Source organism: Mauremys reevesii, linkage group 3, assembly GCF_016161935.1.
Source record: "Mauremys reevesii isolate NIE-2019 linkage group 3, ASM1616193v1, whole genome shotgun sequence".
Taxonomy (NCBI): domain Eukaryota; kingdom Metazoa; phylum Chordata; order Testudines; family Geoemydidae; genus Mauremys; species Mauremys reevesii.
Genome location: NC_052625.1, coordinates 80,575,412 through 80,603,333, shown reverse-complemented (window position 1 = coordinate 80,603,333; position 27,922 = coordinate 80,575,412). Strand labels below are relative to the sequence as shown.

Sequence of the window (27,922 nt, the reverse complement as noted above, 5' to 3'; positions counted from 1 at the left end):
AGGGCCATACAAATAGTATATGTATATATTGTGTGGATGCAGCCCACATAACACATAGAACACTGCATATATGTCTGCCACAATGGTAAATAGGTTGAGAACCACTGATATAGGCTGTGTGTACATTTAATAGTGAATATTCCATAGATTCATAATTCAGTAATACAGAAGATCCTCTGTTTGAAAAAGGATCAGATGACGAAGACATTGTATTACCTTCTACGGCATCACTCCCCCTCTCCTACATTTGTTTTTCATCAATTGCTCTTTGCTCTATTTGTTTACTCTCCACAAAAAAGAATTGGACAAAATAGTCTACATACACCCCTCAGTTATAACTAATGCTTGCACCATTTATTATAAACTTGCTTTTGTTTGTGTTACCAGACATAGCATTTAACAAAACAGATTTCCTCCCCCGCCCCACCCCCAAAAGAATACTTGTTAATATCTTCCTCATCCCTGAACACCACACACACACTCCTCTAGGTCAAGTTCCTCACTTTCCCCTTTTTTCCTCCTCACCTTAGTCTTTCAGCTAGAGAGCCATTGCCAAACATGGTCAAAAGATAAAACTGGATGCCTACCCTGCTGTTGTGCTTGTGCCAATCCTCTGCACTAGGGCTGCTGGATGTTATGCAAATAACTTAAGTTCCTTCCACAGAGTTACAAAGACTTCCTTCTGAGCTCAATACAGCAGCTGGTTTGTTAGCCACAGTTTCAGTTCTCTTTAAGGTGGAATGTTTCCAAGTTTCCTGGGGACCTGGATATATGCCCACAAATGGTCCTGTGCCAATAACAGAGCAATGAATAAAAACTGTACTATTGGACTACCCTGTCAAAGGGAGGCTGCTTGGTAACCCTGCCTCATGTCAGCCTTGATAGACAGAAATGAATGATATAAGGGGCCTTTCTGAGATCATTTTGTTGATCAAGAAACTGGAAATCTGCCCCTATTATTAGAGAATTTTATCACCCTAAGAAGAATGCATAATTAATCCTTGTACTATTTATCAAGATTAAAATTCTAGAATTGTGATTCTGAGGCTGTGCTAATCTTAAAAAATGAGAAGCGCAATTTGATAAAATAGGAATATAAATGTGAATAATAGGCCAAATCTGATGATCAGCCAGACATTTGATTTGCATTTGACTGATTCTACACAGCATTTTGCTATGAGTAATAAGAGTTCAGTCAGCTTTCAGTAACACATTTAAAGAGCATAGTGTTGTGTATTTTGCCAGTATAGTTAATGCAGCAGTAATACATCAGCTACTTTACAGCAAATCCATTTTTGGATGCAAGCTTGGCCTGGGACCCATCCTTCTATGACCTATGGAAATAATAGAGTGCAAAAGCAAAGAGGGGAGGGTCTATAAGCTACCTTTCTCCTCAAGAACTCTAAACTAGACAATTCACTGAGTAACATCAAGGTAGCGACAGTGTTAGTGGAAGAATACCTAAACCTTCAACTATTTAAGATAGCAGCATCTGTACAAAAATTGTCACAAGGAAAATATAGAAGACTTAATTTAGTCTTAATTTAGAATACCTTTCTAAATTAAATAATTTTACATTTGCTTCTTCCCTTGTTTTTAAACCACTAAGATTAAGAATCATTATATGGATGGAGTTCATCAGCTCCTACTGTTTATTCCTTACAGCCATAGACCAGATATTTCCAATTTGGGTTCCTAAATCAAAATGGCCTGGATTTTCAGAAGCACAGTGGAGGGTGTGGGTGCTCATTTAGGTGTTCAAATAGGGATTTAGGTGCCTAACTTTAGATATCCAAGTTGGAACCTTGGCCATACATTGTGTGATATCACAATCTCAAGAGCAGTGAATTGTGATATCACAAAGGATTATTATTCCAAATGAGGAATATGCAGGAAGAGCAGATGAACTGCTATAGTAATAGCCTGTTTTCATGCAAATGTCCTTAGAAAATGTGATATTTAAGCATAATTGTCTTAAATAGAATGTTTTTCAAGGTTTTCCATGAGGCATCAGTGAATCTTTAAGGCTAACACGAACTATAATTGAGTCACTTATATGGATTGCAGCTGTGGAAAAAGGACTGAAAACAGTACAATGCACAAATTATGAACCCAGTTCATGAAAAAATGGCTCAAATGATTATACATCAGATTTACAATAAAACTATAACTACAGTGTAAATGGTTACTTCTTATACCCATACTTCAGGTCCATGATTAATATGCATATTTAGACAGGAGGCAGAAGAGACATAGGAAGCCCCTCATTGTGATTAATGGGGATACACATGAGTTTCTGTACACTGAGTATTCGTTGAGAACTTACTCATTTGTTCTCTTTCTTCACATCTATAGTCTTTGGTTGTAAGTGAACTGTAAGGACAGAAAATGAAAAAAGCTTGCTGAGATCAAAAAAACTATGATAAAATATCTAAAAATATATTCTATTATACTACTGTTATTGTGTTAGATCAAGGCTTGGATTATTTGAAACAAGAGTTATAATTAAGCAATTATGCTAATACACACTTGGAATGATTCTCCATTTACACTGATGCAAATCAGGAGCAATTCCTTTCATGTCAATGGAGTAACACTACCACAAAGCAGGTGTAAATGAACAGAGAATTAGCCCTTATATTTGTACTTCACCTATGGTCTCTTCCACTCATGGATAAATGCTAGAGACATGTATCTTAAAATAAACATTAAAGCAAAGCCACAATATATAACCTTGAAGCTATACACTTTAACGATAAAATTTTGCCTAATGTCAGTGCAATTTCACAAAAAGGTAAAAAAAAAATAAAGCTGTCTAAGTCATAATCATGTTTCCCTTTGGTCTTGGAAGGAATCCAAGATGGCAATCACAACATCTATTGCAGCAGTTTTAGAAGATTTAAAAATAAAAAGCAAAACCATAAAAAAAACCCCAAAAACTTATCTTTCCTATTAAACAGACTTATGGACTGGATTCCCTCCCTTCACTTAGGAAATCAAAGATGACAAAGTGATTTAGTGAGTCCCACCTCCCAATTATTATGATCACCATTATTATGTCAAGATACATTGCAATCAGTTATGAAGCACACACAAGTTTAGTTTGCAATGAATCATTTTTTTATTTATTTTGGATTTGGAAAGGTAATAATAAGGTACCTATCCCCAAACTCTTGGCACTTATTGACAGAGGTGCTTTTATACATTTTTTCTGGTCATTTCCCCAGAATAATCAACCTTAAATATTGTAACTCAATTTGTAATTTGTTTCATCGGGAAATAATGATAAACTTTTCAGCATGCAATTGGTATAGTCCCACAATTAACATTTCTACTTTAAAAGCAGCAAAGAATCCTGTGGCACCTTATAGACTAACTGACGTTTTGCAGCATGAGCTTTCGTGGGTGAATACCCACTTCTCTTGCATCCAAAGAAGCGGGTATTCACCCACGAAAGCTCATGCTGCCAAACGTCAGTTAGTCTATAAGGTGCCACAGGATTCTTTGCTGCTTTTACAGATCCAGACTAATACGGCTACCCCTCTGATACATTTCTACTTTATATTACTATCTTAATTAGCACAATGCTACATCAATTTAATTAAGAATATTTCAGAAACAGAATAAGGTTGCTAAAGGGACTTTTTTAATTTTAATTTTTTTTTAATTTGCTGAAAGGAAAAAAGTTTATTTTAAATTTCAGAATCAGTACTTTAGATTTTTCTTGAACTATTGACACCACTACCCTACTATTTTGCTTCAGCATTTTGATAAATGATACAAGTTTTGGCAGTTGGATATTTTAAGGCTAATCTGCTTTCTAAAACAAAGTAAATCTCCCACGGTTCTTACAGCTCTGTCAAAAATGAGCTCTATCATGCTATCTAAGCCAGAGTTTGATTAAATGACCAAAGCTGAAGAGTGGACTGGGATATGACCTCATGCAGACTGGACTACATAGACGTGTAGGGTAAAATCCTGGCTCCACTGAAGCCAATAGCAAAACTCCCATTTGGGCAATATTTTCACACGTTGACTTGGAATTCAGTTAGACTATTTTTAGTACATTTATGGAAACACACACACACACACACTGGATTTACAAGGTAAAGAACAGTATTAAAACAATTGTATCCTCAGACCAAGGGATTTTTCTGGGAGAAAGAAAAACAGCTGTGAGTACTGTTTCCTATTAAGCCAGAAGGAGAAAAAGTTGCCCTCTCACCATTTCTCATGATGATTTTAGCCAGCAAGTATTCATTTACCATGATTCGTGGATCAAACTGCAGAAGGAAGTTATTTGCCTATAACCCAAGTTTTTCCAATATGAGCAGACAGTGCAGCTTAGGCCGACAGAAGTTTCTAGGAGCAGTGCTCATTGGAGCACTCACGCCCCCTCTAACTCTGCCCCTTCCTTCATGGCTCTGGACATTTGGATAGCAAAACTACAAAAGGACGACATGGGTTATCGACCACCTTAGTTTCATCCAGTCCCTCCTTGGGTTCAAAACTGAAATTAGGACCCCAAGGAAGAAAAGAAGATGGGCAGGGGAGCATGAATGTGCAGAGGTTATTTCAAAGAACTGCAGTTACATATAAGTAACCTTCATTATTTCTTCTGCACATTTTCCACTCTCAGGATTTTAGCAAGCAGTATTCCTGCCTTCAGAGAATGGGACAAAGAGGCCTACTTAAATGGCAATTGTAATACTGCTTTACCAAATTGTACAGCTCTTCTAGATGCCACATCTGTGACACAGCATTGGTGCCAACTGACAAAGGACTCACTGCTCTTTACAAGCAACTCCTGTCTCAGACAGGACAAACACACTCACCTAATACTCTGTTTTCATGGTATTTATCCATGAAATGGGATGTAAGGTCTCTACTGAAAGCTTGTTGCTCATTGATAATGTGAGATGTGTGTACAGGTAATATTTAAGGCATAATGTAACTGTATAGAAAATTATGACCTTTATAAGTCTTAGAGCCAAAGTGAGTCACCAGGGTATCGTGTCTCAGTGACGACTCATTCTAGTGGGAAGGAGTTGTCACCCCTCCCTGGCTAGCCAATTATACAATGTATTGCTCAGTGGTCCACTGTTGCAACAACTGAGAAAAGTCAGTGGAAAATCATCAAAGACAAGCTATAAATGTCAAAACTACTTGGCAGTGAAAAGGAACAATATGACAGCAAGGGGATGGCCCTGTCTGTGAACAAAGACAAAAGACTGAGTCAGTGCATCAGAAGGTGGAGAAAGACACACTACATTCATTTACTAAGCAGGTACCTTGAAACAGTGCAGGTGAAAGATCATGAAAGACTGGGTCTAGCAAACGCTACAAAAGACAGAACTTGGGAGTGAGAATCTATTCTATTAGATAGGAATAAGTGTATTCCCTACTCTCTGTTTCATGATTTTGTTTTGTATGTGACCATTTGTTTCTAAAACTCACACTTATTTCTATTTGATTCTCTATTCTTTTCTTAAATAAATTTCCTTTTGTTTTACTATAATTGAACTCAAGTGTTGTGTGTGATACAGAAGCAGCGGCCTAAGATAAAACTAGTAAACTGGGGTACATTATTCCTTTGAATTGGGATCAAAGATTTCTGTGGGTATCCAGTGATCAGGGGCCAAATACCACAGGGGGATACTGTGAAGGGACTCAGGGGACGAAGTGCATATACTGTCAATTTCCAGGGCAAAGGAAGGGCTGGTATAGCCCAGAGGGGAGTGTGCGAGTGGAAGGCAAGCTAGTTGTATTTGGGAGCTAACACTCAACTGGCACAGGCAAGACTTGCTCACGCTGGAAGTGGCAACAAGGTGACTCCTAGCTCTGGGTGCCCCCAGAAGCATCACAACTTCTATGGCAGGACGGACCCCTGGGCCAGCAGCAGGCTGAGCGGGGCAAGCGGCTGGAACCCCAGCTGGCAGGAGCCGGTGGACAGAACTCCAAACTGGCAGCGGGCTGAGCCGCTCAGCCCGCTGCTGTTCTGGGGTCCCAGCTGCCAGCCCCGCTCAGCTCGCCGCTGCTATGGGCTTCCGGCTGCTGGCCCCTGGCCACCCAGGGTCCTGGCCACCGGGACCCCGACTGGCAAGGGCCGGCAGACAGAACCTAGAAGTGAAAGTAAGATGGAGCGTGCACGCTCAGAGCTGGCTGATGCTGGGGCGCTCCGCTGCGGCTGGAGGCACGGCGTGTGGCGCGCTCCCAGCTGGGGTCCTCCTAGCTGCCGGAACTCTCTGGCAGGCTGGCGCTGGCAGCCCCGTACACCGGACTAAGCAGCAGGCAGTCAGGCAAGTGAAAGGGGCCGGTGGGAGGTGCAGTGGAAGTGTCCGCATCCCAGCCTGTCCTGCTGCCCCTCTCTTGCCACTGTGGCTGGATACCAGGGCACTACAAGCACGTGCCGGCCCTGCAGCATGCACATCTGCAGCCCCTCGGGGGGAAGGGGAAGGGAGCGGCAGGCCAGGGGGTCTTCTGCCACCGCACCCCATTTGCCTGCAGATGCAGTGCCCCCACACAGCTGGCCCACAGCTCCCTTGGCAGGAACAGGAACAGCATGGGGCAGGGACCCAACCATCATCCAGGTAACCCGGATGCAACCGGGACTGTCCAGGCGAGTCCCAAGCCCCCACCCCCCCCCCAGGACTTCCCTCATACACACACTCCCCAACTCCCTGCCCTGAGCCCCTCATGCCACCCAACCCTGACTCCTGCACCTGCCATGCTCCCAGCCCTGACTCCTGCATCATCCACACCCCCACCCCGAGCCCCCCGCATCCCAACCCATTGCCCTGAGTGCTCCCACACACACCCCCAGCCCCTGAGCTCCTCCTCCCGAGGAGGGGTTGCAATATGACAGTACCTGTAAGAAATTTAAATTACTTTCACCCCTGCTGGAACCCCAGACCAGCAGCGGACTGAGCGGAGCCAGCAGTGGGCTGAGCGGCTCATCCCGCTGTTGGTCTGGGGTTCCGGCCGCCGGCCCCGCTCAGCCCACTGCCAGCCCGGGGTACCAGCAGCCAGCCCAGGGCTCTGCTCCTGGCCTCAACCCAGCGCTCTCCACTCACCCCCTGCTGTAGCCCTCATTGGAAAACTCAGCAAGGAAAAGCGAGGGCAAGGATCACACTAAACTGAGAATTAAAATGCAGATCTTATATTTTAAATGAAGCTTCTTAAATATTTTAAAAACCTTATTTACTTTAAATACAATAGTTTATTTATATATAGATTTATAGAGAGCGTTAAACGTTAAAATGTATTACCAGCATGCAAAACCTTAAATTACAGTAAACTTGGCACACCACTTCTGAAAGGTTGCCTACCCCTGTTCTACAGAATAATGCTTTGTGAATGCATGAATCAACCTCCAAGTGGTATCTCTACAGATTGCTAATATAGAATATGTTTAAAGTAGGTGGTGACAGTGGCTTTTGTTCTAGTTAAGTGCACTCCAAGCCCTCTGGAACAGGAACAGAGGTATATTTATAACACACTTCCATATAGCTTAACCCCCTTAGAAAGGCTTTGGGGTACAACTGCCTGCCCTTTATTCTTTCTCCCCATAAGCAGGGGTGGCTCTAGGAATTGCGCCGCCCCAAGCAGGGCGGCACGCCGTGTGGGGGCGCTCTGGCGGTCGCCGGTCCCGCGGCTCCAGTGGACCTCCTGCAGACATGCCTGCGGAGGGTCCGCTGGTCCCGCGGCTCCGGTGGACCTCCCGCAGGCACGCCTGTGGATGCTCCACCGGAGCCGTGGGACCAGCGGACCCTCCGCAGGCACGTCTGCAGGAGGTCCACTGGAGCCGCCTGCCGCCCTCCCGCGGCACGCCACCCCAAGCATGCGCTTGGCGCGCTGGGGTCTGGAGCCGGCCCTGCCCATAAGGAGACAAACAGTCTAGATTATTTCCTGTTCCTCTCAGACCTGTTGAAATAGGCTACCTCTGTCTTAGCATTCAATATGTGTAGTTTAGCTCCCCACGGGAGCAAGGCTACAGAAATATATGGACAACTTATGGCCAAGTTAAAATAGAATCATGTTACCACCTTGGGGAGAAATTTCAGGTGCGGAGGAAGGATTTCATTTTCTACTGAGTTCTTCAGTGGTCACTCGGGCTGACCATGTAACTCTCTGCTCATCTGATTTATCAGCATATTGTCCTTGTCAGCAAGTTGGAAAGCTAATGGGTAAGTTTGGTGTCAGAGCTACAGCTTCTTTGCACAGCTAGATGAAATGTGCTTACCCAACTATTCATGTAAAAACTGCTGTATAATTATCTGTAACTGCTTGAACTTAGGGTGACCAGATAGAAAGTGTGAAAAATCAGGACGGGGATAATAAGTGCCTATATAAGAAAAATTCCCAAATATTGAGACTGTCTATAAAATCGGGACATCTGGTCACCCTACTTGAACTACTCTGCCACATAGTGGAGGAAGAAAGAACTTGAGTGCCCAATGTGTTGTGCTTAATTCTAGAATACTTGATATGGAAGTTTTTTCCTCCCAGAAATTCAAGCAACAATGAATTGTCAAATTCTTGTAATGAGCTTCCAAGCCCAGATTGACTGCGATGACAGTGACTGACTGAGCTAGGAGGTTGAATGCAACACCTCTGAGAACTCTGTGATGTTGAGTTTATCACATAAGGAATAAGACCAGGAACACATCCTTGGGTAGTATCAATTTCATAAATATGCTTACTGTATTTGGAATATAGCGTCTTGCTAGCCAATGTTGTATGTGCCTCAACAGTAGATGTGCACATGGAATTACAACAGTCACTGAAGTCATAAGGCCCATCAACCTGAGGAAGAACATTACTGTTTGACACAAGTTTTCATGTACTACATCTTTTGTTGTAAGCATTTTTAATTTTTTTGAGACTCCAGAACTATCCCAATAAAGGGCATGACCTGGGTTGGTGCTATTTACAAATTCTTTCAGTTTATCTTGAACCCCATTGTTTGGAACAAGGTACATGTTTGTGACATAGCTTTTGGCAGGCCCTCCTGCGATGACACCTTGATGAGCCAGCTGTCCAAGTGGGGGTCAACCTGGATAACCTAACATCTCAAATGGCCTCCTACTGCTGTGGGGCACTTTGTGAATACTCAAAGTGCTGCAGATTGGCCAAGTGAAAAGATCTTATATTGGTAATGATCTCCACCCACAAGAAACTGAATGTATTTTCTATGCAAAAGTCTCATTGAGATGTGAAAGTAAGCATCTTGTAAATCAAGAGCCCCAATCCAATCATAAGTGAATAAGGAGGGGATGAGTGAGGCTAGGGTAAAGCATGGTGCATTTGAACTTTCTGATGGAGAGTTGAGCTTCTCAAGATCTAAAATGTGTCTGAGATCTCCATCTTTCTTAGGGTTCAGAAAGTATCTGGGGAAAAAATTCCTTCCCCCCAGATACCTTCAGGAATTTCCTTTATGGGACCAGACTCCAGTAGTGAGCAGACTTCTGATCTCTGCAAGTTCTTTCTTGTGAGGAGGAGGGTTGGTGGGAGGCAGGACAGTGTTGAACTGAATGGAGTAACCCTGCTGGACAATCTCCAAATTCCATTTATCTATGGTGATTACACTCCAGGCCTCTAAGAAATGTGGATTGCAGTGAGGGTGGGAGGAGGGATGAGAAGAGAGGGGAAAAGTTTACAAATGAAAGGGATGCATAGTTTAAAACTGATTTGGGATTTTTGTGCATCCCATCAAACCTGTGATACATAGGCTGATACAGAGGAAGATGATGCAGCAGATCTTTCTTTAGCTTGCATTTAGTAGGGTTTGTGTGTCTACTGATACTGAATTGGGGCGGGGGGGTTATTTTCTTGAAAAGAATAGGAAGTAGAGCTTTGGTATGGTTTCTGATCAAATTTGGTATCCCCATTTTTTCCCTAGGGGTTTCAGAAATCACTAGACACCTTGCAGTAGACCTGGTGTCTTTCAGTTTCCTTACAACCTCATATGTTCGAAAGCTAAATAGCCCTTCACCATCAAATGAGAGGTCTTCTCCCCCGCATTCTTGTTTCCTGAGGAAGTGAAGAGAGAAAACCATGAATGGCACCTCAATGTAAGGGTAATGACAGTACTAGATACCATATCAGAAGCGCTGAAGGATGCTCTCAAGGCATGGCTCACTACAACTGACCTTTGGTAACAATGGTATTGTCTAGTTACCTTCTCATAATCCCTGGGTGAAGGAAGGTGATCTTGTGGTCTGAAAGACTGGAACTGAGATAGATTTTTAATTTCTTGCAGAAGAAGGAATCAGCCCCACTGCTTTATGCGTCTTTCCTTTCTCTTTAAGCACTAAGGACAATGTACCCAGTGCTGCACAAAGGCCCCCTGATCTGAAGGTTGATCTAAATGAGGGTGATTAAGGGGTTCAAACTGATGAACCTGCCTGATCTATTATGGTAACCATAGATTCAGAAGGAACTGACAGTTGTGTTAAAGCAAACAACGAACAATGAGATTTTTAGCACAGAACCAACAAACACCCTTGGATCTAGACAGCCTTTACCCTCAATATTATTCTTCACTGTGGCACTGACTTCCAAGGTCTGAGGCTTAACAGTATGCTTTTGCACTTCAGTGTGCAGAACTGGACGCACTAGATGCATAGAGGTATGCTCTTGAGGACTGTCTTTCAGCAGAGGTGGACACTTGTGAGGCCACGCATTTGTGCTCAGCTGGAGCCAATCTTTTCAGATTCATAGTGACTGGCACCATAAGTTTGGCTCAAGACAGAGGCCAACACATGAAGGGATTTTGTCATGATTTTTAATTCTATCAGAAGTCAAAGCTGAGGCTGGTCTCACAGCACTTACAGAACCCTGAGTTTTAATAGGTAAAGCTTCTGGTTCTAATGATTCCTGCAATAGCATAGCTTGAAGGCAATTCCTGGGAATAAAGGTGCTGCATATGGAACAACAACACAGCAAGTCACCTTGCCCCAAGCAAGCCAAACAATGTTGTATGTGTGTGTCTCTAAGGAGAAATAACAGCAGGGCAAGAGGCGTACCTCTTGAACCCAGGTTTCTTTATCTTAGGTTTTGATGTATCAGAACAAAGGACTCATGCCATGGGGCTAAAATACTTAAGTAGTTTTTTTCTTGTTTTTTGACTAGCTAAACCTCACTAAAATAGGGTGCGAACAAGTCAGGGTTCTGAAAATTTGGGGATCCAGTCATCTGTGAGCTTCCTAGTTTATCTGCTATCACAATTGGAGAGAACTGAGGTGGTTTTCATGACGTGCTCCCTTTTATAACCTCACTCTCCAAATGTTCAGGGCCTCAAGGAGAAGGCAAGAGGCATACGAGTGCTCCAATGGGCACAGCTGGTAGAGGTTTCCACTGGTCCAAACTGCACCATTGGCACATCACAAAAGTCAGAATGTGCAGAGGCCACTCAAATAAAAATAATTTGTCATTACTTGCAAACTAACAAGTTAAAGGTAAGCATACATACACAGCGAGAAAAAAATTAACCTAAAATTACATTTTGATAAATTCACCACACAAGGCAGAGGTAAGAGTGATTGGATGCCTTCACCATGCATTGCCATAGCTTAACAAAATTGAATTTCTTTTAGGTTTAACATTGACTCCAAATTTTCTGGGTTTGCAACATTTGTTTGGGGGATAATTACAACATCCCTTTAATGTTTTACCCTTAAGTTACTGATATGTACTCAGTCTTAACTCCAGTTTAAAGTAGTTTTTCTCTGGGAATAGAGTATATTTAGAACAATAAATACAAAGTGAACTTTCCTACTGAATATCAAATGATGATGAACCAAAAGTAAACAGAAGGTAAATTTCGTATAGCACTTGACATCTTCAAAGTGGTTCAAAGTGCCTTACAGGGTAGGACATCAAATGCTGGTGGTGTTCTGCAAAGGGCAGCAAAACAAATGCCCTCAGCATTAGTGTGGACCTCACCCCAACCATTAGAACCGATTTCATTAAGAGAGGTAACATTAGCCAGAACACTAGAGTTATCCCCTGCTCTGCAAGAAAAGCAAGGTGTCGGCCACGATTGCATTTGTGCTGCCTGGAACACACCACCAAAGTCAAGATGTTCAGTGAAACAGTTTTTCAAGTTAAACTTTGGCTGCAGATTTGGAGAGATAAACAGGGGACTTCTGTACTATAGAAATAGTGTACTTGGCAACTTTGGAGGTTGGGTGAGGAAAGGAAGTATCTTGCATAGCTTTTAAGCTGTCCTCTTCGAGTGATTCAAGTATCATATTAACTGGCTCTGGAGAGAGCAAATTCACCTTGGCCTGAAGACTTGACCTGACAATAAGTCTTTGAGGGGATAAAAGGGAAATTGTGTGCATTTGGAAGAGGGGACTATCAAAAGAAATTCAGCAATTCTCAGCAGTATTCAGTAACTAGTGGGTATATTCTCACTAGACAGATGTTTAAATCCCCCATTTGTTGAGATAGCAACTCCTTGCATAGAAATAAAAACAAACTTCTCACTTTGAAATTATATGGACTAAAGAATGTTATTTTTAAAAAGCTGAATATGCATAACATAATACAGCCCTTCCACTGTTTTTGGAGCAATAAAAAGCAATCCAGAAATGTAAAATATAAGATAATGACACACATTTCATTTTATAAAAACATACAAAAGAGCACACTACCCTCTCAAAAAGTTATTCACATCAGAAGTCATTATTTTAGCTGGTTTTCTAGGTCAATGTACAAAGTAGTATTGAAATTGCAACAGAGAGAAAACAATATGCACAACAGCAGGTACAGAGAACAAATTAAGAGCAGAGAATATTAAGAGTTATATCCAGTTTAACAAAAGATTAAGTTCAAATTGTAAATAAGAGTGACCTCTGGAATTCATCATTGTTCCTTTATCATTTCTAAGGGCAGGTCTACACTAAGGGCGGGGGTCGAACTAGGGTACGCAAGTTCAGCTACGTGAATAGCGTAGCTGAACTCGAAGTACCCTAGTTCGAACTACTTACCCGTCCAGACGCCGCGGGATCGAAGTCCGCGGCTCCAAGGTCAACTCCGCCACCGCCTTTTGCAGTGGTGGAGTACCAGAGTCGACCGGAGCGCGCGGGGAGTTCGAACTATCGCATCCAGATTAGACGCGATAGTTCGAACTCCGAAAAGTTGAACTCACCGCGTCGACCCGGCAGGTAAGTGTAGACTAGCCCTAAGTTATCCTTTCATCAACATTTCTGAAGACAGGAATGTAATCCTACACAAAACGTGACAAAAATGTCTACCATCACCCATGTCTTGGGGGGAGAGAAGGAGGGAGATTGTCTGACCAGACAAACATGGAAAAGACAAACCCTGGGATCCTGAGGGTTAAAGGGAAGGTCAAGAATAGCATCTCTGCTACTTACCGGCACCCCCCATTTCTCCAACATGCCAAAGCTTTTCCTGTAGTATGATATTCTGGTCCTCCTTCACGCTGGCAATACCTTCCAACTTAGTCATCCACATTCCCAATCAATAAAAATATGACTAATTTAAAATGGCAGAATGAATATTTAATCCTCCTGAATTAATTTAGAGTCTTTCAACATACTTTAATATGGAACAAATGTGCACCTAATTCCATCTAGCACAAACATTAAATCTGGGTTTCTTAACTAAGGTTCCACGGAGGGTAGGGAGAGTAAAAAACATATACTGTATATTATAGTACATATATTCCTATTTAGCCTGTGCTGTAAAGAAAGCTAGGTCATTTTTCAAAATTCCATCTCTCCCATCAGTTATCATAGACCTCATGCAGGCGGGAGGGATAGCTCAGTGGTTTGAGCATTGGCCCGCTAAACCCAGGGTTGTGAGTTCAGTCCTTCGGGGGCCATTATAGGGATCTGGGGCAAAAAAAAATTCTGTCTGGGGATTAGTCCTGCTTTGAACAGGGGGCTGGACTAGATGACCTCCTGAGGTCCCTTCCAACCCTGATATTCTATGATTCTATAAATTATAGAGTTTATTTCACAGCATTGACTGGCCTGACTTCATTGACAAAAGTCATCTTTAGTAGTACAAGCATGACAGTTATTGCACAATTCTCATTTATTTTATGACTGTTGCTTGTGATATAAAAGTAATTTTGAAGCCTATGTTATGACTATAGTGAAATATTTTTCCATAGCAGATCAGGGTTTACATCATTTATTTGCGGGGGAGCAGTGTTAAACTGGCAGAACTGCAGGTCTCACCTTGGAGACAGGGTGCGGGTAGTGCTAAGAAACAATTCTGCAAAGCAAGCATATTTGATCATTTAAACTTTTTCAGATGTGCCCACAATTCATAATTACTGGAATGACTGGCTTAGGATGAGATCTGAAAAGCAAACAACATACTCCAGTTCCAGCTCCTTTCTGTTCCAATTCTTATCTTCCTCCTCCTTCCCCATTGGAGGTTTCATCCCAAACCAGTCCTCAATCCTCCCGTCTCCCCACTTCTACTACAGGTTCTCTCTTTATCCAATACATGCACAAACACCCCCCTCCTATTCTAATGCAGACTCCATTCTGAGCTCATCTCTAACTTTCTACCTCTCCACCTGCAAGGTTTTTCCAAATCCCAACACCTTCCTCTATTATCAGCCTTTTGCTAACAAAAATGGATGGTCCTGCAGATGCTTATCTCAGCAGGGTCCAGAGGCATCCCCTAGTCTAATGTTTCCCACACTTAAAAGCTGAATCCCTGCTCCCCATCAGAAAAATGTAACCAATCTCACCCCCTGGTAGGCCCTAGATGTGTTACTAAAGACTTATGCATGCTCCGACTTGTCTTTTGAGCTTCTCCCCCTTTGGCACACACACATTTTAAGAAATATCAGTATAGATTTCATAATATACTTCCTCTTGATTCTTAAAATGTCCTGGATCAGGAAATCATTGACATTTATATTCACATAAATATTGACATTTAAAGTATCATTGCCATCTGAGTTCACAGTCATTGAAATGAATGGGGCAGTTCACAGCTCAGAACTATTGTTTCTGGCTCTCTGCAAACTCAGGCAAACATGGTATCATTGATCACATTCCCTCCATTTTGAATATTTTCTTTCTTTGTAATTATAGCAGCTAGAGTTTCAGCTTTCACTTTAATAATAAAGTAAGACTCTGGAGGACAACTTAGAGGTCTGTCTAGCTTTGCTCTACCATCCAGCTTCTCCTTTAAACACCGCAGTGGAGTGTGGCCCAGACTTTGAGAAACAATGCCCTAAACCCTGATGTGGTCACCACAGATATTACAGCTTTTACATGCATGGAGAAGACCAAACACTTGCCTTAGGGCTTGTATTCCACAAAAACAGTTCCAAAACATGATCAAAGTAATACGGAACACTTGTTGGAAGCCAATAGATTAGAAGCCTCAGAGAGTAATAAGCTCATTCACACAGTGATCCTGCTCTTATGAAACATTGTATAATGGGGATCTGCCTTGAGTTCCTGAATCTTCTGTGCCTTTTCAGATAATGTAGTGGCTACTAAAAAGACAGTTTTCATGAATGGGTAGTAAATGGAACAAGTTACTGAGGGCTCAAAGGGAACCTATCGATCCTGTTAACAGTATATTGAGGTCTCAAGAGTATATTGAGTCCTGAACTGTGGGGGGAAAACATGAATAATGTGTTTAAGGAATCTAGCCACTGTGGGGTGAGAAAACAGTGTGGCCCTGGGTAGGAAAGTGATTGCTGCTAGATGGACCTTTATGCAGCCGACAGAAAGTCCAGATTGTTGTATCTCTAGTAAATGAGTGCTAAAATGAGTGTTGTCAGAGGACACAGCTAGTGCAAAGCTGCCCAAACATAAAGTGAAGTGGAAGAGGTTTTCTAAGTCTGTGTAGTTGAGGCTTTTCTGCTTTGCAACAGAAAGTAATGAGCTTCAGCTGAAGACCTTCTTTTGTAGGATTACGGTCAGCCAGCATTCAGGCTGTCAGACAGAAGGAGGCTGCGTCCAGGTTTAGGATCTGGCTGTTCTGAAAGACTATGCTGTGGCTGTACTGAAGCATTCATTAGATCCAAATATTAGAACTGCTTGGCCTATACTAAGGTTATCATCATCAGTTTTGTGTCTTGCCTCAATTTCCTCAGGACCCTCATGGGCAGTCAGGAGAAAGGCCTGCAATAACACCAGTGTCCAAAGGATGGGAAAGGTGTCCATCAGGGAGCTTTGCTGAGGCAAAAGAGGCACCTAGTGTGCCCATAAATGAGCAGGACAGCAGCCTCATAAGAGGGCCAAACTTTAAATGCTGCGGACTCCGACTCCATGATAGCGGGTTGAGTCTAAGTACCAAGGATATCTATCATCTAGGTTTACTGTTAGTGTTGTATCTGTTAGACAATTCGTTTATAAGCCGACCCCCCAAGATGGTTAGGTAAAAATAGCAAAAACTGTATGACCCTTTCATAAGCCGACCCTATATTTCAGGGGTTGGCAAACTTTGGCTCCTGGCCGTCAGGGTAAGCCACTGGCGGGTCAGGACGTTTTGTTTATTTGGAGCGTCTGCAGGCGTGGAGCTCCTTAGCTCCCTGTGGCCACGGTGAAACGGTGAACTGCAGCCACAGAGAGCTGAGGGGCTCCATGCCTGCAGATGCTCCAGGTAAACAAAATGAGAGTGTATTAGATATTCAATTAAATGATTACATAAAGTTTAAACTCACCAAATTTTGGTGTAGATCCATTTATAAGCCAACCCGTCACTTTTTTACCAAAAAATATTTGGCTTATGAACGAGTATATACAGTAGTTGTGCTTTTTTGCCAACTACACTAACACTAACTAGCCTAACAAGAAATATCACAATGCGTAGAGGTTCCATGTTGCTTCCACAGGCTGTAAGAAGGAACTGAGGGATGGAAAGGCCTGCTCCACCCTTTAAACCTTTGAGTGCAGGAAGCGTGAAAGTGCATCTCAGGTCCAGGCACAGCCCCAACAGACACTGCTAGCCAAAAGGAATATGATCTTGCATGCGTGGGGCACATGCACATGAAGAATAGAATCCATGTAAATAATCCCTTGAAGAGCCATCAAATATGTTATGCTATGGGTAACTGTAGTGAGACTGAGTGGCCTCCCTCCCCACAGGAGGGCGAGGGACCATTACACTCCCCTTGGAGGGTGGACCCTAGATTGCCCCACCCTCCTCACCGGAAGTACCTGGGCGTGGCCAGAAGTATAAAAGGCAGGCCCTGCGGCACAGTTGGGGGAGAACCTGCAGAGGAGAAGGACGCTTCGCTTGTTCTGCAGCATCCCAGAGGGGAACCTGTGCCTGGCTGGTCCCAGTGCAACCAGCTGTGGCTCAGTTGGCACGTTGTGGCTGGATCCCCGCCGACACAGGGGATCCTGCGTCCCCCTGCCACTCCCCGCCCCCCCAGGGTGGTCAACTCCCTATACTTCCCTGAAAAGCTCCTGCACTGGAGAAGGAGCCTCCCTTACTAGCCCCCTTGTAGACTGTTTGTTTTCTAGCTAGCCATACAGCAACATCTAAAGCCAGCCCTGGGACTGTTTTGTTGCTGGCTGCCTGAACCTCCTCAAGCTCAGGCCCCAGCTCAGTTATAGACTGTTTAAGGGCTGGCAGCTTGAGCCGCCCAAGCCCAGGCTAAAGCCTGACCATGACTGTTGGTCGCCCAGCCCTACCGTGGGCTCTTGATTATCCTGCGGACTCTGGTCCTAGCCAGACGGGACCAGACTGAGTGGCCTCCCTCTCCATGGGAGAGCAAGGGATCATTACAGTAACATCTGTATCTGTGCTTAATATTTTGGCACAAGTGTGAACCCCTTAATTATTTCACTAATTTGCCCTGATGTCTTTAGGTATTCTAGAGGATACGGCAGTTTACACTGAGATAATGGTGTGATTGCACTAAAGTTTCAGTTGACTTAAAATCCAATTTTTCCTAAGTAAGAGCATTAAAATGGTTTAATATAATATGGAAATTATGAATCTGGATGTCTGTAAAAATAAATGTTTTCAGATCATGTATCAAATTAATTTAAAAATACAATCTCAGAATTTCATAGCATAAATGCTACTTTTGAAATACATATAAGTGCTGCACCACTATGTATCTTCAGTAAAACACAGTACAAAAATCAGCTAAACACAGTATTTTGGTGATGCTGCAGAATAACCGATGTGGTTATTGCACTGGTTTCCAAACTAATTAGTATGGACTATAGCCAGTTTATAGTAGTAAAAACACTTATGTAACATACAAGTTCAGACTGAAGAGGAAAAGCAGATAACATATCTGACTGATGTAAACATTCCAATTACAGTACACGGTAACAGGTGGATTGTTCAAAACCTTGTTCATCAAGTTATGGAAAAGATAGAAGCAAACAGAGTATTTCTATTTCCTCCACCAAATGTCCTATCTTGATGTGCACTAGGCATATTTTTCTTTAGCAGTAGCTTACACTTTCAGAGATACTAAAATGAGCACAAAACAAAGTTTGTCATTTGGCAACAGGACTCCTCTGACCAACCACTTCCTACATTACTACCAAGTATCATTTAGAACTATGGTTTCAAGCTAAAATAAGCTTTGAGAAAGAGAAAGATGAAACCTCATACTTCTTGATTTTTTCTGAAAAGTGCTTTAGTTTAACCCTGCTCCTTATTGACTAGTGGGAATTGTGAGGTAATAAATTGAAATATCACTGACTAATTTTCTATAGCCTACAAAAGGACAGTAGTCCTGCGGTTTCAGATGTAAGCAAGTAATTGTTTGTATATAATTTTACTTCAGTTGAGAGAAAGCTATCATTTCATTTATAAAAGGAATTCATAATGTTGAGTAAGCTCAAAAATCTCTGAATGTTCTGCTTTTTTAAAATGGGCTCTTTTTGTAAGGTGTGGGGGAAGAGAAGTCTGTTTGAAAACAACAGAAACAAATATATCTAGAAAAATATATATCGAAAACTGTAGGTGACTAAAATACATTAATTTAGAATATAGGCTTCTAGTAAATTAGAACTCAGTCTTGCTCTTATATATTAAGTGTACAGTGTAATGCTACAGAGATGACTTCACAAGATACATGGAATTTCTTGTGTTTCCTGCTATTACGAAATAATTCAGTAAAGTTCGCTTTGGGACAATATGCGATCAGTTACTTAACTTCAAATCATTTTAAACAAAAACAAAAGGCGAACTAAGGAACAGAGGATCTCTAATGAAATATAGAGCTTTTCATTTTTCTATTATCTGTTCAAATCTTGCCTAGGTAAGTAGCAGCCAAAAGTTATCACCCTCCATATAGTGGACATTTGGTAGTTTATCTCAAATCGACACACCTGATTAATGTTCATAACCAAACCTAAAAGGTGCTGTATTAAAACATATTACAGGTAATAAAGTTCTGCATAAAATATTACTCCTGCGCTAAGGTCTTTATAACTTTTGTTAAAAACAAATGGTTATCTTCCTCTTCATGATTCTTCAGTTCTGGAGAGTTGCAATATGCTACAGCAAAGAATATGTCAAAAAACTCCTTTGGAGTGTCGTGCTGGGAATGTATGCTACACATTTTCACTTTTAAATAGGGAAAATAACTGTTGACAGAATTACACCATGGAAATAACATCTTTTAAAAATTCCCAGCTGGAACAGCACATAACCATGCTAAATTGAACAAAAGGCTTAACTCTCTATATATACTTTCAGTCATAACCTTGATCATTATGATGAGTGGAGATACGGAAGGTATGTTCAATGTCATTATTTCATTCAAAAAGGGTCACTAAATAAAAAACTTCAGCCACCTTCCTTTGATCCTTTGTGGTAGTGATGATGGATTAAACCAGCCTTTAAAAGGGCTACAAATAGGATAAATCCCATTTTATTAGGTGGGGATTTCTCCCACTACCCATCTGCTCTTTCGCACCCACAAAAACCCTGTGCCAGGTGCGTTTGCAATCACAGGCTACTGCATACACATTGCATCCTCTCTCCACCCTACTTCTGTTATTGTGAATTGGCAGAAGACAGCAATTTGAAAAAATCTTGCTCTAAGATTTATTGAAATATTTAAATAAATTGCCTGCCCAGTGAAACTGACTGGGGAAGAACAGTAAAAAATGGCCTGAATGAACAGATGTGCCTTCAAATGAAAATAAAGCCAGGAAGGTGTCATTTTGACAGCTCTGAACATTTTCCTTTAACACCTGTCTGAGTAACATCCATACTGATATGAAATAATACTGCTAAGTATGAATAAAGAAGCCATTGTCCAGTGCTGGTATGGATCAGGCAACAACAACAAAGATTCATATTAATCAAGAAAGTGCTGGCTTGTTCTCAACTTGGGACAATATGCTCTTTATTACTGATAATATAACCTCCAACCCAAGGCAACTCAGACAGAATTTTAACTTATTTTATCAGGCTCTGATCCCTATGTAAATTAAAGCGTTCAAACATAAGAGTGTGATTATCAGAGCCAAACAATTCATGCACTGGCATAATAATTCACTGTGTATTTAACTAAGGGTACTGTGGAAGAAATCTCTCTCTGAATCTGATGATAGCACTTGATCTAGCATATCTTTGGGCAGCCAAAACCAAACTAGGCATCATTTAAACAGACTGTACATTTATAGAAATGTTTTCACCTAGTGCCAATGCATATTCTCCTTTAGTGAGGTATATTTGTAATACAGAACATTTCTGTCAAAAACACAACTTAGAAAGGGACAGTCAAGTTCACTGAATTATTGATTGTTTTTTAAATTTGTTTTCCCTTAAATTTTTATGACAGTACAACTGGAGGATATTTCCTCCTTCCTTTCACCCTATAATCACCTGCCCAATCAATCAACAAATCCACAGACTATTTATCAAAAATTAAGACAAAATTAAGCAAACGCAATTTACTAGAGATTTTAGATAAGTGGTTTCCCATAAGCCAAATTCAAATGGTGCATAAGCAGGTGCAACTTGTCTCCAACAGAATTGCATCTGTTTACACTAGATCTAAATTATTAGAGTACCAACACTGAGGCTATGCTAACACTGCACATCTTATAGTGTTCTGCTGTAAGGTACGCAATGTAGCCGTTCTTTGTCAGATTTCCTATCTATAAATAAATGTGTTATATCCTAGAGAACAAAAGTTGGCTCCTTAAAGGGTAAATGGTAATTGTCTAAGGCTTTATTCACAAAATTAAAAGGCTGTCTATGTCCTCCAGCAGACTCAGAGCTTGACTGCATTGGCAACTGCGGGGGGCGGGAGGGAGACGACACTATAGAGATTTAGATTAATAAATTACAGTTGACTACTTTGGGGATGAGGAAAAGCAAGACCCAGAATCGTGCCAGCCAGCTTAAAGAAGGTTGCACAATTTACCAAGTGTTTCATTTGCTGATCTGCTCTTATTTCCTCTTCAAAATATCATTTCTTTATTGAGAAAACAAGCAGGCCACCAACGCCCACAGACTGCTATGGTTGCATGTAACATCGTTCCATCAGAACGGTAACCAGCCCTGCAAATATTTAGATGTGAGGATGCAGTAATGCAAAGTCACATTCATAACAGAAATGATAAGCATAAATTGTATGCATTCTAGCAATTTATTGTAACTCCATAAAATTTTCCATGAACAAATTAAGGGATCACACACTTTGTTGCATGGGATGCAATCCTATGCTCTGGGTATCCCTAAACCTGACTGCCAGAAGCTGGGACTGGACAATGGGGATGGATTACTTGATGAATTGCCCTATTCTGTTCATCTGGCATTGGCAACTGATGACAGTAGAGTGAACTAGATGGACCATTGATCTGACTCAGTAAGGCCAGTTTCTGTTTTTATATAATCGAGCTTACTATCCACAACACCAGGTCTTTGCGGCCTTCCAGTCTCCCCACACAAGTTCCCTGTACACTACCCTTCCATGCCTCACTTTTTCAGGGACTCACTGCAACTCCTCCAACCCTCTTCCTCATGCCAGGGGCCCTGTGTACGCTCTCCTTTGCCCTGCCCCTGCCATCCTTATCCTCCTTTCTTTACTGTCTCTCTCTTTTAGAGTGTCAGCCTTTGTAGGGCTTTTCTACACAAGGTTGCATCCGACGAAGTGGGTATTCACCCATGGAAGCTCATGCTCCAATACGTCTGTTAGTCTATAAGGTGCCACAGGACTCTTTACTGCTTCTACACATGAAGTTATTCAAGAACAGCTATCCCTGAATAACAGAACTCCATGTGTGGATAAGCCCTTAAACTGTACTTGGAGGATGGGAAGAGCTAAAATAAGGGGTATTATATTGGAATATGTTTTTGGCTGCAATAAAACTAGAGATGGCTGAAACTGCTGACTCTGCTAATCAGATGTTGGGGCTTTGTATGTCCCCCATCTCCCCATTTTGGTTTTTGCCAAAAAAGCAATAAGGTTTTGACCACTGATGCCTAGAATATTTCCTAAAATTTTGGATGCAGCATTCAATGGTTATCACATTACAGCCAAACAGAGAATTTCAATGCAAGGCCTCACAAGCTTGGGCAACTATAACGTACTTTGTTCTCTTTGTTTTTGTTACTTCCTTTTCCTTTCATTTATTCCACTTTTCTTTTATTGTATATTTTGGTATACGTCCCCCCCATGTCTTTGCAGTATCTGTTTTTCCTTGGACTAACTTTTCCATTTAATATTTTGACATTTGAAATCCGTTTTACTTTGAGATCATTCCTCTTTGTTCCGACTCTTATCCAACATGCTTATTTCTGATTCTGCCTCATTCTTCACTGAGTCCCAGCTACTTCTCTTTCAGTGTTCTCTCCTCTCTCTAAGTCCCTGCTTTTCCTCCACTCCCTTCTTCTCTATATTTATTTCCTTTTTTAAGTTTCTCTCCCTCTTTTCTTTCCTTTCTTCCCCAATATTCCCTTACAATAGCACCCATGAATCCTTTCTATTTTGTACAGGTTCTTATACTGTAGCATCCAAGCACCTTCCAATAGCATATTAAGCAACATGACTAGCATCTGCCACATGAGGTTCTTTCCTGGGAAGATGGATAGGGGGAGAATAAGGTGTCAGGGAAGTTGTGTGAATCTTTAAAAAAAAAAAGTATGCTGTGTTACATGTTTATTTTATTTATTTTTCTTTCCAAATAAAAAAGGGCCCATATACAGACTCGTACTTCAATCCCTCTACTGCTCTTCAAAAGCCTGGTGTAACAAACAGGCCCTGCAACGTGTCCTGAAAGTAGACAAATCTTGGCTATTCTAAACAAGAACCAGTAGGGTGCTTCAGAGTTGCTGGGCCCTTATGGAGAACACCCTGCCAGCCACATTACTTCGCAAAAGTGATTGCAGTTATTAGCCCTGCTACTATTCCAAAGGGATAGTAGCACAGTAGGAAAAGGGAAAAAGCATACCCCCACTATTTTAGATCCTGTATCTGACAAAAATCGTTAATATGGATTTCGCAACTTCAAATAGCATTTCCACTTCAAACGTTACCATCTGGATAAACTAGGGAGATCTGTTAACATGGGAAATATGGAGAGCGTAATGGCTCTGTGGCAGTATTTCACTACTTTTTATGTAGAATTACCAAAGTGGAATGCACTTAACTTTTACGCCCCTACTTTGGAGTAGAAATTAAATGGGAATATTTAGTCTTAGCTTTTAAAGATTTCAGGACTTCTGAAACAATTATTAGGATGGCAAAACTGGTTGAATCATCTTTGAGTTCAGAAATTACTGTGTGTAAAGCTTACATATCAAAGCCCCAATGTAAGCTGAGCAAATGTAATGTACGTCTGGGGCAAAGTGATAAAATCCATATCAAGGGAATAACTTAATTAAGTATTCATGATCAAAGTAGTTTAGGAATTCAAGAACTCATCTTCAAGATGAAATGTGGCTTCTGTATTACATAGGCATATCTTACTGGAAAATTGAGTTTACTAAAGAAACAATGCTCTAACTGGAATTCTCTTTTCCTTATTGAAGCATTTGAAAATGGCTTGGAGCAAGAGAGCAAACTATTGTTCCATTCAGGACAATTCCTCCAGTGATCAAAGGAAAATGTGGCTATATCTGCAAGGATATAACAAGGAGTAGCAAGCCAGATTCAAACTGGGGGTCTCCTTTGCAGAAAGATATGCCCAAAATGCTGCCTTTCAGGTAATAAACCTGCCCTTATCAATTTTTGCTGATTTAACAATCACATTTGAGATTTTAAGAAACTCCCCATTGCAGGAAAACACACACAAATGGGAAGGCAACCAAGTGCTAGATTACAATTTTACCACTAACTTCATTTAGGGGGCAGCACACTGGTGTTCTGCCTCACGAACTACAAAGGAGAGGAATTATGCCTCAAAGAAACAGTTCCTTCCTGCTCCTCTTTTGCTCCAAGAGCACAGTAGTTTCCTACTAATCCCTATCAGCAGCAATTACTGTTGCCCACCCACATTACCTCAGCTGCACTTGCTGACTTATTAGGAGGTGAAACCAAGGTGCATCCACTTCCCATCCATCTGTTTGAGGAGGAGTTTAGTTAAGTATCAATTAAATAGGTGGTTTAAGGTTGACAACAGTGCTAAGAGGTTATTAGAAATGCCTTTCTAATGAGACAAGAAAAATTCCAGATTAAGTTAAAAGTGGCCTGCAGAGAAACAACTGCTATCTACTATTTAACTCTTGAGTGACACTATTATGCAGTTCTTTTTAATTTAGCTTTCAAACAGAAATCGTGGAGTTGAACGAATGATACTTGTTCAAACTGATTAATCATTTCAATAAACCTAGGACTTTTAAACAGATATCAGTGCCAATATTTATGATCTTCCAGATTGATTATTAAATATTTTCATAAAAACAATTTTACGTGATCCATTGGGTATGCGCTCAATAGTTCTGACACTCAGAATTCATCAACACTTGCTTGTGTGCTTCAAACTGGGGCCAGTATAACAACATGAGTCAATATGCATGGAACAGAGTTGGATAACAGGAAACTAGGAACACACTGTGCTTAAGCCCAACAAGAAAGGCATTGTTGCCACTGAACTCTATGCAAGCCCTAGAAACAGCTCTGAAGTAACTGGGAAACAGCACACATTATCATCAAAATTGGAGAAAATCAGCTTTGTGGAAAACAGCAGAATTAAAGTAGCAGTGCAGAAAAGATTATCCAGAACAGAAAGGGAGTACAAGGCAGTCAATGTCTTCCTATCCTGAAACAGTCTGCCAAAAGGTGGACTCACAGGACAAATCTACTACAGGGAGTTGAGTGTTATTGCTAAGTTATATTTTCTATTAATAAAAACCGAAACTGACAGACAGCATTCTGCTTGTCAGACATGCAATTTAGCTGCTGAATAAGCAGTGCTAATTCTAGGACTGTGCTTTCTATTATTATTTGTGTTGCGATATCACCCAAAGGCTCCCATCACATAACGTACCCGTACACAAGTAGACTTAAGTCCATATCCTGAAGAGTTTACAATCTAATTTGATAACAAGACCTAACAATTTTGACAAAAAAAAGGAGGAAGGAAAAAAGGACAATAAAAATAAGATCTCATGGTTATATGGTTTAGTTACTCCACAATTTGATAGTTCTAAATCAATGAAAGATTTTATTTGTGGGTTTTTTTTTTTTAAGTAAAACTGCTCCACCACCTAGCCTAGATTCTTGCACATATTACAGCAGAAGTGGATCTTGAGGCAGGAACTGAAGATGAAGGTAGTAACATTCTATGGATAAAGGGCAGAATGGAAAGGTTTGTAGTATTGGCAGAAAAATTAGTGTTAAGGCTGGCATCACTGGAAGAGCAATATGAAAACAGACAAGAACAGGAACCACCGGGAAGCTATGAAGGACCTTAAAGGTGAAGAAGAGAAACTTAAAATGTTATGAAGTAGGGAACAGAGCCAAGGGAGGGATTCAAACTGGAAGGTGGCTTGGTAAGAGAGTCAAGCCTGGAAAAAATTATCTATATTTTAAGAGGTCTTTAAGGAGTGTGTGCAAGGGAGTTTGTTCAAGGGAGGTCACAATAATTAAGACAGGTGATAGTGAGGAGCTTAACACAAATTTTAGTTGTGCAAAATTTTGGACATGGTGTAGAAGAGGAGGGAGGGTCGGGATGACCCTCGGACTATGTGTCTCAGTTTCAGGGACAAAAGTGGTGTTGTAAAGAATAATAGAACGCAGGTTGAAATATAAGATGGAATGGATAGACAAGTAAGGAGATAGTACAGAAGTGTGGGTAATGCAAGAAATGAACACCATCAGAGTACATGTGACTGGAGGATGGCAATTTGGCAGCAACTTTTGAAATTTATTTTTGTTCAATGTTGGAACCAAAATGTTTTCACAAAAAACATTCACAAAAAGAATGAGAGTGTATGTGTTTGTCTCTCCATAGTTAGAGTACTGGCCTGGGATGGTGTGGGAGACACAGGCTGAACAGGGATCTGAACCTAACTTAGAGTTTTCATCCAAAAATCACTTCATATTAGGCACAGTGGGGACTTGAATATGGGACTCTCACATCCCAGTTAGAGAGTATGTGAGAAAGTCTCTCAGTCTCAAACCTTATTGATGAAAGTTTTTTGGAAACATGCATCTCTGCAAAATATTTCAACATATTTCACCAAAATTTCATTTCAACCAAAATGTTCCAACCAGCTCCACTTCAGAGTATATACTCTGCACAAGTCATCACATATGTGGTTAACAGGAAGAGACCTGTTTAGCATTAACAGGTATCAGAAACAAATATTTGATTCTATTAATGAACAGGTTTCATATCACAGTTAAGTTACAAAAGGAAGACATCCATATCCACATAAAAGGCTCAACAACTGAAGTGTGAATTGGTATGCACGCAAAAGAACATATGTATACATACACATGCATCTCCATTCTCCCCCTCCCTCTTCCTCTTCTCCACCCAGGGACATTTTTCTTACAGGAAGACAATCACACAGCTTTGAACTGTCAGATACTAGAAAAGCTTCTACCATGCTGTGAATCCTGGTAATATTGCAATATTTTATAACTTGAACACAGACTGGCATTTATCAGTGCTTTCCATTAATATTAATCTAGGATGTACATGCTTCACTGTAAGCTTTATTTCTGTAAACTGGCCAATAACTTATTTTTTTTTAAAAGTATAGTTAAGCTTTGTTGAACAGCATATCTAGGGGGGTTGCTGGAATGGGTGCTTTGAGAGAAAATAAAACTATGTAGGGGGAAGCAGCATACCCAGGAGATAATAGTATGAGTCAAGGCCAAAGAGAAGGGGACAGTCTTCATCCAAACCCATATAGTTACTAAGGGGTACAAGGAGACAGTATCAACCTTCTGGAGAAATCTCTGACACTGCCAGTGGTAATAAAGGCACTCAAAATAACCAAATTAGAATATTCTATCTAGTTTATGAGCTCAGAGGAGTAAATTAGCCATCAAATAATCTGTAAGAAGATAAAGAAGCTTTGCATGGGATTAGACAGCTGAACAAGTATACCTACCGCTACACTTATTCCAGACTAATCTATGACCTCCTAACAACCACTACCCTTCACACCATCACTATTTTCCCCTCCTCTCTGACTACTGTGGATGTACATTCTCTACAACAGACATGACAGGTTACAATTATCTGTGAGGGATGGTAGGGTTCTGTATTGCTATTCATCATTTTGGAGATTAAAAGCCTAATGGGAAACAGGGAAGGAGAAAAAGCTTAATGTTTCTGTCCCAGGGGACAACAGCATTGTATTATGCATACAAGCCCATTAAAATGGAGTGAGCTGAGTCCTTCATCAGCACAAGTCTTGAAAAGAATGAAAGCCGTTAAGTTTGTGGCCCAGAACCAGGGGGTGAAGCTTACCTGACAAGAATAAAAAAGGCCATTAGTTCAATTAAGTTACAATAATACTTCAT

The 27,922-nt window shown here is 41.1% G+C and overlaps 1 protein-coding gene across 13 annotated transcripts in view; it reads right to left on the bottom strand.

Moving 5' to 3' along the window:
• The window catches only part of SIPA1L2 (signal induced proliferation associated 1 like 2), a 239,923-nt gene that overhangs the window by 140,314 nt on the left and 71,687 nt on the right, over positions 1-27,922 (bottom strand). For 9 of the 13 annotated variants that reach the window (XM_039528814.1, XM_039528813.1, XM_039528812.1 and 6 more), the window contains one exon: positions 2,327-2,373. The exons of 2 other annotated variants lie outside the window; for them this stretch is intronic. The gene's annotated coding sequence lies outside the window, so the exon portion shown is untranslated. Of the gene's footprint in view, positions 1-587; positions 788-2,326; positions 2,374-8,702; positions 8,720-27,922 lie in introns of those variants that run through there. 2 more of the 13 variants (XM_039528815.1, XM_039528818.1) reach the window with 2 other exon arrangements.